Source organism: Sorex araneus, chromosome X (assembly GCF_027595985.1).
Source record: "Sorex araneus isolate mSorAra2 chromosome X, mSorAra2.pri, whole genome shotgun sequence".
NCBI lineage: Eukaryota > Metazoa > Chordata > Mammalia > Eulipotyphla > Soricidae > Sorex > Sorex araneus.
The window spans coordinates 218,037,814-218,051,642 of NC_073313.1; positions in this window are offsets into that span (position 1 = coordinate 218,037,814).

Sequence of the window (13,829 nt, forward strand, 5' to 3'; positions counted from 1 at the left end):
TTTTTCTTTTTCTTTTTTGATGAGTTTTATTGTTCAATTATTTGATTATGTATGAGATTTTTTTTGCATGTCTGAAGAAATCTTTATAGAATATAAGGTTACTACCATTTTCAATAACATAGTTGTTTTGTTGGTGGAGAAGGCTTGAGGCACATCTGGCAGTATTCAGGGCTTACTCCAGGATTTATGCTCAAGGATCACCCCTAAAGATGCCTGCGGGCCATATGTGCTGCTGGGGATTGAACTGGGTCATGAAAGTGAATACATTTTGCCTATAGATACTAATTGATTCCAGATATTTGTTGAGAGGTTGAAACTTTTCTGATTATTATGTCATTATTCCTCTGTTAATCAATTGACCTTATATAAGAAGATCTATTTGAGTATTTTAATCTATTTATACTTGAAACACTACATTGCCTTAATTATTGCAGATGATATTGAATGTTTGGAAATGAGTCTATTAAATCCTCTACATTTGTTCTTCTTTATCAATTTTTGTATTAAGTTGACCACAGTGGCTTCATTCGGTTTAGCCTGTTTGTGGAAAGAATAAAACTTCCCCAAAGGTGGTGAAGGTCTTTCTCTGACCCTTATTTTCTCCAGCTAGGAGCTATAGCACAGTGGGTAGGGGTAGGACATTTACCTTGCACGTGGCCGACCCAGGTTGGATTCCTCCATCCCTCTCGGAGAGCCCAACAAGCTATCAAGAGTATCCCACACACACAGCAGAGCCTGGCAAGCTACCCGTGGCATATTTGATATGCCAAAAACAGTAACAAGTCTCACAATGGAGACAGTACTGTGCCTGCTCAAGCAAATTGATGAACAATGGGACAACAGTGATACAGTGATCAATTTTTTAATTATAAACCCAAAGAAATTTCAAATAGAACTTAGGAAATAGTTCCTATATTTACCAATAAACTAATTAATACTTTGATAGAAAATACCTGAAAACCATAGATCAATTTAAGAAAAATCAACACAAAAATATTTTCCAATATACAATAAATGTATATAGCACACTTCTGTCTTTACTTCTTTTAAATTTTCTAGGACTGGAGCGATTGCACAGTAGGTAGGGCATTTGCCTTGCATGCAGCCGACCCAGGTTCAATTGCTTCGTTCCTCTTGGAGAGCCGGGTAAGCTACCAAGAGTATCCCGCCTGCCGCTTGAGCAAATTGATGAACAACGGGATGACAGTGCTACAGTGCTACAGTACTACAGTGGTACATGGTAATGAATATGGAGGTCATACACTTATTTATAAAATGTTTTCATAGATTTTTCTTTATGTTGTGACTTTTTTATTTAACTTTCAGACTAGTCTAATGTATTATAGCTTAGTATGCCTTTATCCAAATATATTGCTAAATATGCTTTATGGTTATGATAATTTTTGCATTGTGTGTTTATTCCTCAAGTATATCTACATCTAGGGTCTGAGAAATAGACCCTAGATGGAGAGGGTGCATGACTTGCACGTGGCTGACCCTAATTCAATCCCTGACACGCCAGGTGGTCCCCCTAGCCCCTCCAGGAGCAATCCATAAGTATAGTGACAGCAGAAAAACTTGAATACAGAGGGTGTGGCCAAGATACAAACAAACAAAACGAATATCTACATCTAGGATGAGAGAGTGAGTGTGTGTTTTAGAATGGCTAGTGAACTAGCTTTTCATGCAGCCAACTTTATCCAATCCTAGGGACACATATGGTTCCTCATTCCAGCCAAGACTGATATCTGAGTGCAGAGCCAGTGATAAGTTCTGTGCATGACTAGGTATGGACAAAAACCAAACAAGCAAAAACATCTGACTTGCAATTCAAGTATGTTCCTCTTTGAACAAGGATCTCGTTCGCTTGTCTCTACACTTCTTGGCTTGCTTATTTCCACTATGGGGAAACCTGTGTTCTCTCTTGAATGCTTCTCCTCTCCCTTCACCTCTTTTTAACTAAGTTTCAATTGAAAAAGATCTTGTTTCCCACCCACCCCCAAAAAACGAATATCTATATCCAAGATCTTGCATATCCAAATGGTAATTATAGAACTGTCTAGTTCTATAGATCAGGCTTACCATAGCAATAAACAACAGGGGTGGGAGGAGTGAACTTAAAGGGGGAAATTGAAGTAATGGAGGGAAATGGTTCAGGGTAGCAGTGGAGGGTAGAGGTTGAAATGTTGCATGCATATAACCCTATCAACAGTACTGTAAATATTCGTATCCTCAAACATGAAACAAACAAACAAACAAAATGTGCTTGTTTTCAGAGGGAAAGATAGTTTGGCGGTTAAAGCATCTGTCTTGCTTGCAGCTCACACAGGTTTGAATTTCAGCACTGCACAAGGTCCCTTGATTCCCCACCAGGAGTTATAACTGAGCACAGAGCTAGAAGTAAAGTCATGGGCATCCTGGATGTGGTACCCAAACCAAACTAGAAACAGAGAAAATGAATCTATTTAGTTCTCATTTTTTAAACAGATTTATTTGTCTTGCCAAATCCTCTGATTATTTAAGAAAGGAAACACACTGAACAGACTCACCCTTTTGCCCTCCTAATGTTACCTGTTTTTTTTTACCATAACAAGGCTTATTTTTGCATATTTAGGAGGAATAGTCATTCTATTAGTTTTATCCAAGAGGCATTGAATTTATCAGAATTGTATTTTATTTGTCAACTAGTTATAGTTCAAGAATAAAAGGATGAATATTTTCACTTCCCCATCAGTGGGGCTGGTGGAGGATAGTCTAGATCAGATCACTCCACCACCACCACCAATTTGGTGTGAGAAAACTGTAAGAGAACCAGAAAGAAAACATGCTGATAAAATATACATGCATATTTTCTCTACTAGTAAAAAGGAAGGAAAAAAACATATAAAAAAGTAAAGTTCCTCATGTAGGAACCAAATAGTAAGAGGTTTCATCAAGGCATGTTCACAAAACACCTGTAAGCTTTGAAGTTGTTGGATTGTTTCAGGAGGTGAGTTGGCCAGTACTTGGCACCTTTTTGCAGCCATTTAGGAGTTACAGTCATTTGAGTGGCTGTACTCTGAACTTTTGCCAGACTGCTATAACTGCCGACTTAAATAAAATATCAACACTATGTAGATTTATTTTCCATAGGTCAAAGTTTAGAATTTCCTGGAGGAAGAATCTAGTAGAGAGTTCTACTTAACCTTTACCCCACACCCACATATTAACTCCAGTTTATAAACCGTTTGACAGGGTGGACATTTTCTAAAAAGGAAATATATTAAATATTAAACAGCAAGGAAAGGTATTTATTTTTAATGCGTATAATGGTTGTTCCAACGTCTTGGGCGAACAGAAAAGATAATTTTGGCGCTTCCTAGAGTGATTTGTCTGATTGTATAAAGCCCTTGACTATATATATATATTTTGTGAAACAATAAAATAATAGTGCAATCAACTGCTTTACAGTTAAATATATATATACTTATGTAATTTGTTGCTCAAATTTTAAGATAATTTAGACTAATATGCTTTGTGATATGTCATAAATATAAATTACTCAACAGAGGAAAAGAACTATTTTATCAAATATGCTGAATATTACAGTCTTTGCTAGGCAACCAAATAATAAAATAAACAAAACCAGTTGGCTCTCATTTGTTCAATTAAATGCAATTATCTTACCAATTTTGTTCTTTTTAAAAATATTCTTTTTTTTTTAACAGTTCGTGGGGCACGGTGGCCTCCGAGGCTACCTACGCATATTCTTCAGGGCAAATGACGTAAGACTTGGAAAATTAGTGGGTAAAGATAAATATGGAAATAAGTACTATGAAGACAACAAACAGTTTTTTGACCATCACCGATGGGCTATGTATACAACTGAAATGAATGGCAAGAACACATTTTGGGATGTGATGGAAGCATAGTGCCCCCTGAATGGCACCGTTGGCTTCACTGTATGACTGATGAACCTCCAACAGTAAAACCACCAGTTCCTCACAAATTCATTTGGACAAACCATAAATTCAATGTGAGTGGCACTCCAGAACAATACATACCTTATTCCACCACTAGAAAGAAGATTCACGAATGAGTCCCACCTTCAACACCTTACAAGTAAAGATAATGATAAACAATTAAAACATGTGAAATAAGGGACTTTCCATGTCATTGTACTTCTGTTGCTGGTTAACTTGATTAAAGTTGTTTCATTATAAAAAAATTTCTAATTTTCAGAAATGTTTATTGAGACACCATGATTTACAAAGTTGTTTCTTTTTATCTTTCTTTCTTTCTTTTTTTTTTTTTTTTTGCTTTTTTGGTCACACCCAGCAATGCACAGGGGTTACTTTCTGGCTTTGCACTCAGGAATTACTCCTGGCCGTGCTCAAGGGACCATATTGGATGCTGGGAATCGAACCTGGGTTGGCCACATGCAAGGTAAACAACCTACCCGCTGTGCTATTGCTCCAGCCCCATAAAGTTGTTTCAATACCAATCACACCAGTGTTCCCTTCCCTCCACCAATTGAATGAGAATAATTTTTAGCATGCATTTTAAATATAGATTAACGTGATTATTGAAAAAATGTATTCAAATGCTCTTTCTTAGATCTGAATATAACAAATAAACTTGGAAAAAAATTCAAAATCTGGTCTACAGTGGCTTTATCCATTTATTCAGGCTTTTGGTGCACACCCAGACATGCTGAAGTCAACCTTCAGCCTGGTTCATAGGTGCTTCAACTTCCAGTGCTGTGGCAAACAAATATTTGGTGCCAAGGATTACATCTAAACTTCTGCATGCAAAAATTCTCTAGGTCTTTGAACAATATTTATGACCCCAACAATTTTATTTTCTATTTATCTTCCCTTAATAAAATGTAATTCTCTAATCTATAAAATGTAAAATTCTGTCTTCTTACCCACCAATAACCCAGGACTGTGAAAAAAACTGGTCAAATATTTAATAAGAGAACTCCTTTCAGAATTTAATATGATCAGATAGGGAGAAATATTGATAATACAGTGCTTAGGGCATTTTTCTTGCATGGGCCCATGGGATTCAATCACTAGTACCCCTTTTAGACCCCTAAGACCAATTACTAGGACTAATTCCTCAGTGAAAATCAGGAGTAATTCATGAGCACAGCCAATTATGTCCAAAAACAAAAACAAAAGAGCCATAAAAGATAAAAGCAAAACACTTGAATGAGTCTGCATGATTGACTGGAACTATTGATAATTTGCTTTTGTTGGATGGCTTAGACCTGAAATAAAATTGAAATTATGGTTTGTATAATTAGGTATGCAATTTTTGTAAATGAAGGTATATATCATTTATATGATGTGGCTGACTATCAGCAAAGATTACTACATGGGGCTTTGAATTTATAAACAATTTTGCTTATTGATAAAATTATTTTGTCCTATAAACCCGAATAAGAGAAATATCAAAAGCTCTATTGCAGATTATTGATTTTTAGTTGTGTGAGGTGATCTAAATAGAAGATATGACTGTAACAATCTTGAAATTCACTCCTGTGGCTCCTTATAAATGATTCTATTTGTGGAATATAAGGAAGGGAAATAATGCAAAAGAAATTCAAATTCAACAAATTTGAGATTTTTTTGAGACCTCAGGGAACTTTAAAGTTGCCTAATAACATGTCCTTTAAGGAAATGTGAAGTGTAATAAAAAAAGTGCAGTCTCTCCAAGGTAACACAGACAAATCTAATTGCCAATTTATTGTGACATAATCTTTTCCTATATTCTCAATCTAAAATAAACTCAGAGTCTCACATTAAACTTCAAATTTATACAGAGCAATTGAAAATGCTCTTTGTATTTTTTTAAGTAGAAAATGTTTAGATGTATGAAGATAACCTTACGTTTATCTAATATGTAAATGAATTTTATTAAATTGTTGATCATGCCATTAATCTGTTAAGGAAAACCCAACTTAATACTTGATGATTTAGAAAAATTGAATGTCCCATAAAAATGAAGTTGGAATACCTATATTTTTCATATGGCATTATGAAACAGTTCCAATATGTTTGTTTACCCAGAGTGAGTTTGTCACCTAACGTAGCTTTCTTCTAATATTTAACAAAATATGAATATAAAAAAAAAGTGTTTGCAATGAACTTTCAATGTAATTTTCAAACCTGAACATAAAGTACCTGACTATAAGGAATTTTTAAGATATAACGTGAATATGCAGAGAGTCTCTTGCCTGCATGCCTGGCTGTCTTCCCCGGGGCCCCTCAGAAGGGAGGGGCTCCAGCTTCCCTCCTCGCCCCGAGCAGAGCTCTTGGCTGCCAAACACCACCGGAATCTAGCCACAGCCATGCTCAAGGCCCCTCTCCACAGGTTCGGACAAGCCTCATGCATGAAGATTCCGTGGAGGAACCCAGGTGTTTGTAATCCCATCAACGGCCAACATCCAGAAACTTAAAAGCGAGCTCCCAGACATCTTATAACCTACTTTTCCCTCTGGGAGAAACTAGCAAGCTACTGAGAGCTTCCTGCCCAGATGGGACAGCCTCACAAGCTTCCCATGGTATATCTATATGCCAAAACCAGTAACCAGCTGAATCTCATTCCCCCGACCCTGAAGGAGCCTCCAATGCATCATCGTTGGGAAGGCTGAGTGGAGAGAGGCTTCTAATATCTCAGGGATAGGACAATTGTAGAGGTTACTGAGACCGCTCTAGCAACTCGTCGATCCATGGGATTTCATGATTCGTGATCGTGATGCACACATACAAATGATTTAGGATTGAGAGATAAAATATATTGTTTGACAGTTGTGTCAAACACTATTAATCACATTGGCAAGCAGAAACCAAAGTAGCACATCATTTCATATAAGAAATGTGATTTTGCATTTATTTTTAAAAATAAAATCACTGCCTTTATCTCATTCTTCCATAAGTCAGCATTTGAACTAAATATAATATGGATCTAAACCATAAGAAGTTCTAATTAATTTGCATGAAGATTCTTTGCAAAGAAAATTATTCTTAATAACAAGAATAAAGAGAGAAATATTTAATTTAATATTGGTTTAATGGTTGTAATCTTTCCTTCATTGAGATTCACTTGTCCTTTAGATAATATTTCTTCATTTTTGTGCTGATTATATCCTTCTCAAGTTTTCATATTTCTCAGCCAATTATATTACCTGCAAAACAACTATTCCCCAAAACAATTCTCCTCAGCAATTTAGTCAGCTGAAGCAAAATTATAGTGCAGTACTGATATCGGATATTGAATAAGATAAATAAAGCTTTTGGTTTCTACCTTAATCAATTACTGTATATTGGGAATGTATCAAATGCTTAACTCATTTTGTCTTCTATGAAATAAAAGTAATGAAATTACGTACCTTCTAAAATTTCTATAGGATTATATAAAGGAAGTGCTCAGTATAAATACAGCAACATGTCTATACAAGGCATTAAGTAAAAAATGTCTACTTATTGTTATGAAATTCTAAAAATGTTTAAGTTTACCACATTTTACTTAAATTTAAATCTAGCAAACAATAGTTTTAATAATGGTAGACTTGTCTATTTTTTAAACTTGGATTTATAGTACCTAAAATTAAAGTGTGACTGATCTTTTTTTTCAAAATAATATTTGTCAGAAAGAAAGAATCCCACTTCTACATATTCTATAAAATAATTTTAAAAATCTTATTTATGACTGGATAATACAGGGAATAAGACACTTGTCTTTCAAGCAAGCAATGGAACTGATTTGTTCCCCTGTGCACCACAAAACTCTTTGTGATCCCTGAGTACAGGTGCAGAAATAAACCCTGAGCAGAGCCAGATGTGTCCCCTAAACCAAACTAAATCAACAAATAAGAAAACTTATTTAACAAGCCATTGACATTTTAAATTTATTGGGTCAAAGATTCATTAGCTAGGACACACAAATCTATGAACTACAGAAAAGAAAAATTGATGCACCTTAATACAATACTTAAACATATTTTCATCAGTCGAACCTGCTAAGCAAATAAAATTCAAGTCACATTTTGTAAGAAATATTTACAAATAATGTACTTTAAAAGTGTTGTAAGCTTTTAAAATTCAGTAAATAAAAGCAAGTAGTCAAAATGCACAAAATATTTCATCAACTGCTTGCCAAAGAATATATTAAATGGCAAATAAATATAGAAAAATATGTTAGACTCCACTTAGTTATGGAAGAAATTAAAAACTAAAAGTACAATGAGATAACACTACACAGCTATTTTAGAAATACTTAAGTGAAAATGATGGAAAAATCTGATATTGAAATAAAACAATGGATGCATGATGCATTATTGTAGAGGTTTCAAAATAGAATAACTGGAATTTTTAAAAGGGCCAGAGAGATAATACAGTGTATGTGCATGTGTGTGTATGTGTGTGTGTGTGTGTGTTGTTTGTGAAATACCATTTCTCAAGCTTCAAAAACTATTGTCCATAGTTTGACAAAGAGCTTTACTTTTATTTATCTTTTATTTTTATTTAATTTTTAGTCCAGTGGTTTATAAGGCTTTGAATATTTATATTTTAGGGACACAGTGTAACATACACCTATCACAAAATTGAAAACATCCATTTGCCATAGTCTACTGGACTCCTAACCTGTCCAGTTCACTTGATAACCTCAGTTGTGTGATCAGTTTAAGGACTTGTTTTTTGTTGCACATTGCTTCTTTGTTTTATTTATTTATGTACCCCTTGATTAAGATCAAATTAGGTTTGTCTTTTTCTTTCTTACTTATTTCACTACTCTTCAGTTTCATTCATGTTGTCCCAAATGGCAAGGTTTCATCTTTCCTTAAAGCTGAGCAGTTTCTCATTATTTATTATGTAATTATATTTATGCTACATCTTATTTACCCACTCATTTGTATTGGGGTTATTTCCAAATCTTGGGCATTGTAAAACTAGTGCAATTATTTTCACCTGATACAAAAATTATGACAGCAAGAACTAGTTCTTTTATAAACTCACGCACATATATTTTTTTTTTCTATTTTACTCTGTGATTTTTACATATTAATGCAAAAGTTCCAACAGGGTATGGTGTATATTTTGGTTTGGTTTATTTTTTTTTACTTCACTTAAGCGAACTTCCTTTTCCTAAATCTGATGTCATTATATCACCATCTTCATAATTTTGTCATAAAAGAATTACAGTTTCTGTTTATGCATCTAAATGATTCTTTATACTTTTAACCAAAGTGACAAATTAAAAGCGGTATAAAATAAAAATGTTGAGACAAGACCAAAAAAGTAAGGATAACTATACAAAACTATGGTTATTGAAAAAAGACTCTAGAACTAGTTGTTTATTTTTCTTGATTATTATTTTATTTTGTTTGGGGGACCATACACATCTATGCTCATGCTTACTCCTGTGTTTATACTCCTGAATCATCTATTCTTAAGAATCATTGCTGGCTTGACTTGGCAAAACATATGTGGTACCAGGGATCAATTTGTGATACCCATATACAGACTGGACATATGATATATATGACGATATCTATACTATATATGTGTACATATGTCTGTAAGTATATCACACTCCCAAAACATGCCAAATATAATTTTTAGGCTATTGTATAGAGATGATTTAATTTTCTCATGAAGTAAAAAGTTATCATGTCAGCTTAATGCACTTAAGGTTAAGTTTCTTACTGTGATACTTGATTTTTTTCTGTTTGGTATTTATTATGATTACATAACCCTTTTAGTTTCAACAGATAAATAGGCCTCCTTCCTAATACTATATTTCCTGACACTTTTTGAATTTCATTCTCTAGCTTTTTAGAATTCCTAGATTGTAAGAATTTCTACTCAGGTATTTTCTTCTCTCCTTTACCCACAAATACTTTTTTATTATTTACATACTGTCATAACCTCACATAAAAGATAAAGGTGAGAAAACATAGGAGAAAAGTAAACATTTTTAAAATCACAGGTAAAATATTTGGATGAGAATTCCTGTGTTCCTGTATGTTTCTTATGGAAGACATATCTGCATACTTTCACATGCAGAATACTCTCTCTCTCTCTGAAAAATCCCATGTTAGTCTTGGATGTCCTATATCTTTAACTTTGTGTATTAAAACATGTCATGAGAGAAATTAGCAGTGATGTATCCAGTCTTCCCTAATGTGTATGATTAATTATCTAGGATTTTAACACTATTATTTTATCAGGTTAAGATTTTTTATTTTTTTTTTTGCTTTTTCTTTTATATGTTTTGAAGGATATTGTTACATTCTTGAGGATTGGTATGATGCAAGGTAGAGTGTTGTTTCAAGAGACAATAGGACTTATATAGGTTATGACATCTTTAGTCCATATTTTTCTAATAAAACATTAATTATAGTATGTCATAGTGCTGCTAAAACAAACTAATTGGATATTTAGTTTGAACTTTCACTAATAATTTTCCAAAGAACACATTCTGACTTCAATATTTATAGTTATTCTATTAATGTATCTAGCATTAGTTTCTGAGAGCTATATTTTAAAATCAGGATACTATTTGCAAATTTGAATTAATATTTTTATTAATTTATATTATTTCATTTACAATTCTCAGGTTAATTCTTATATGACATCCCTATTATATGGTCCATATTTGTAATCTATATATTCCTTTCCTTCTCACTTATACAATTTCTTTCAAGAATTTAGTGGTGGCACTCCCACACATATGGCTTAACCTCCAGTCTATTTTTCACTAATGAAAGACCATATCTTATTTTGGAACTAAGGTCAGGTTTGGGAATTTAGTGCTAATCTTTAGTATGACTTTTCTCTCCATGACTACTGAGCTTTTAGGGAGAAAAAAAAAGAGCAAAGCAATAAAGCAGGTCAATGGCATTAGATATGAAAGGAAAATCCTCTTTTCGGGTTCCGTAGAAAATCAGACACCATGTCAGGATTAATGTGACACCTGATAAAGGAAAAAGTTATTGAAGTGAGCTTTCCATATGGTATGTATTTGTTCATGTTCTGATTTTGGTTTTGTTCCTACAATAAAATAGTAGAATACAATTTCAGATAATTAGGATTTCGTGGCTCATCAAGACATTGTGAAAAATAAATATTTGTGAGTTTGGTGGAAGAAATTCTTATAATTATTAAAATTATATGGGGGCTGGAGTGATAGCACAGCAGGTAGGGCGTTTGCCTTGCATGCAGCTGACCCGGGTTCGATTCCCAGCATCCCATATGGTCCCCTGAGCACTGCCAGGGGTGATTCCTGAGTGCAGAGCCAGGAATAACCCTTGTGCATAGCCGGGTGTGACCCAAAAAGAAAAAAAATTATATGGTTTATACTGATTTATAATCAATATAAACTCTGTGGCAGGCTGTTTTCACTCTGGGCTCCCCGGAGTGGAGCGGGTGAGAACCCTCCCCGCCCCAAGGGACCCAGCCCCAGCAGCCGACCTCCACTATTCAATTGCCACCAAGCTCCAGGCCACTTTCTGAATGCGGAACTTTGTGACCTTGGACTCTGGACTCAATAGGACCCAGAAGCAGAGATTCTCTGCCTGCTATCCCCCAATCTCCCATTACCCAGGGATCACACCCATAAGCCACACCCTGCCACACCCTGCCAGCACCAGATAATCTCCTCATCGGCCACCCTCCAGGTCTCAACAGCTGCTCCTCCCAGAGGAGAGTATAAAATGAGGCCCCCATACCCATGTCGCTGGATTCCACTTCAGGCTGTTTTCACTTGGGACACCCCAGAGGGGGGAGGGTGAGAACCCTCTTCACCCCAAGGGGCCCAGCCCTGGCAGCAAACCTCCATAACCCTATCACCGCCATGCTCCAAACTGTGGCCGCTTCACATTATATGACACTTCCAACCTATTGTCCATAATTACCACACCATATTATTTTATCATCTTTTAAAAAAGCTCAGTATAAGGAATTGCAAGAGATACAAGTGGTATAATATAAATTACCCACTTTCCAAAAATTAAAGGTACTTCTACAAATTCTAACATATTGTCCATTTAGAGTATTACATTAGATTTAAGTCACATCTTCTCTTAATCTGTTTTTCTGAAAGTCAAGTCAATAGAAGTTACATTTAATTTAGATTAAGGATGCAGTCTATGAAAACTTTGTTTTCTGATTGCTGATGCATTCATCATAATTAACTTTTCACATGTCACTAAAAGAGAGACAAGGTAGAAATAAACCTGCGAGTTAAAAATTGAATCTTTTTTTATTATCAAGACTGGGTATCAGAGAATTTTTGTCAAGTGTTGAAAAATACTTTGAAGAATAGTTAAAATATATGAAATCTACAGCTAAAAATTGAAATCAAAGCTCCATGCCTTTAAAATCATCGTGTTTTGTAGGTAGACATTGATAGTTCTTTCCCTTACACAGCACAAGAGTATGAGGTATACATTAAATCTTTATTTGTAAGATCACACTTAAGTTGACTAGGCAAGTAAAGGTAGGATCTGAGTAATGGCAAAGGAGAGGTTAAGAGAGATTCTAGGAAAATGTATGAAGTTTAACTGGTTGCTTACTTTCAAGAATAGGTGTCATTTACAGGGTACTCAATTAAAATAAACAAGAGCAGGAAAAAACAAACATAACTATGCAGGTAAAGATTTATAGTCTCAGGGGCCAAGGAAATAGTTTAGCAAGTAGGGTCAATGCTTTGCACACAGCAGACCTGGGTTCAGTCCTTAGTACATTCTATGATCCTCTGAGACCACCTGGAGTGATCCTGAACACCGGGAGAAAGCCCCGAACACTGCCAGGTGTGGTCCACGAATAGAAAAATAAAATGAAAGAAATTTTAGAGTCACAGACATATAGAGCTAATTTAAGTATCTGACTGTTCTTTTGAGCACATGAAATCCACTGAATATCTATATCCTCTTTTTTTCTTTTCTCATATTCTTATAAATAAGTTTTGCTCAATAAAAAAATTCACTAAAAACATAACAAGTATATATGAGAGAATATACTGCATCAAATAAGAAATAAGATTAAATATTTATTCCTTATCAATAAAATGAAAATGTATTTTTTCAGGAAGTGATTAAAAATAGGTTTATACTATATAAACAGACTTAATTAAACTGTGTATCTATTCATTATGCTAAATATCCCTTGACTCAAAGATATTTCAATCATGATTACAAAGCTAACTCAATATTAATAGAAAACTCAATAAAATAGCAGGTGCAGTACGTAATAATAAAAGGGTCTTCTTCCTCAAATGTTAGTGCTATAATAAATTTTAATAATAAAGTCTATTTTTTGTTGTTTGGTTTCTTGTTTGAAATCTTATGGAAAAAAGAAGAACAAACTTACTGTTTAAATAAATTGTACCACAGAATTCTAAATTTAAAGTAAGTTTGGAATTGACTTTTTAAAATCTCTGTCATTCCTGGTTCTTCTGATTTATCTGTTTTCTTTTGTTGGGGATTACGCCTGACTGTACTCGGGGTTTATTCCTGGCTCTATGCTCACGACTCATATCTGAGGAACATATGTGGTTCTGAGGATCAAACCTGAATTTTCTGTGTCTTAAGTAAGCACCCTACCCATGGTATTATCTCTTCATCCCCACCCTCTAATATTTTAAAGCCTGCTTCATATGTCATTCATAAAATCCAAAGGCAAGATAATTATCTGAAATAAGTAACTTATATAATCATGGCATTTGGATAAATAGTACAGGAATAAATTGTCTTTTTATATACCCAGCCCCTGATTCAATTCCAGGAACCACATATTGTCTTCTAAGCACTGTGAAATGTGATCACTGAATGTAGCAGT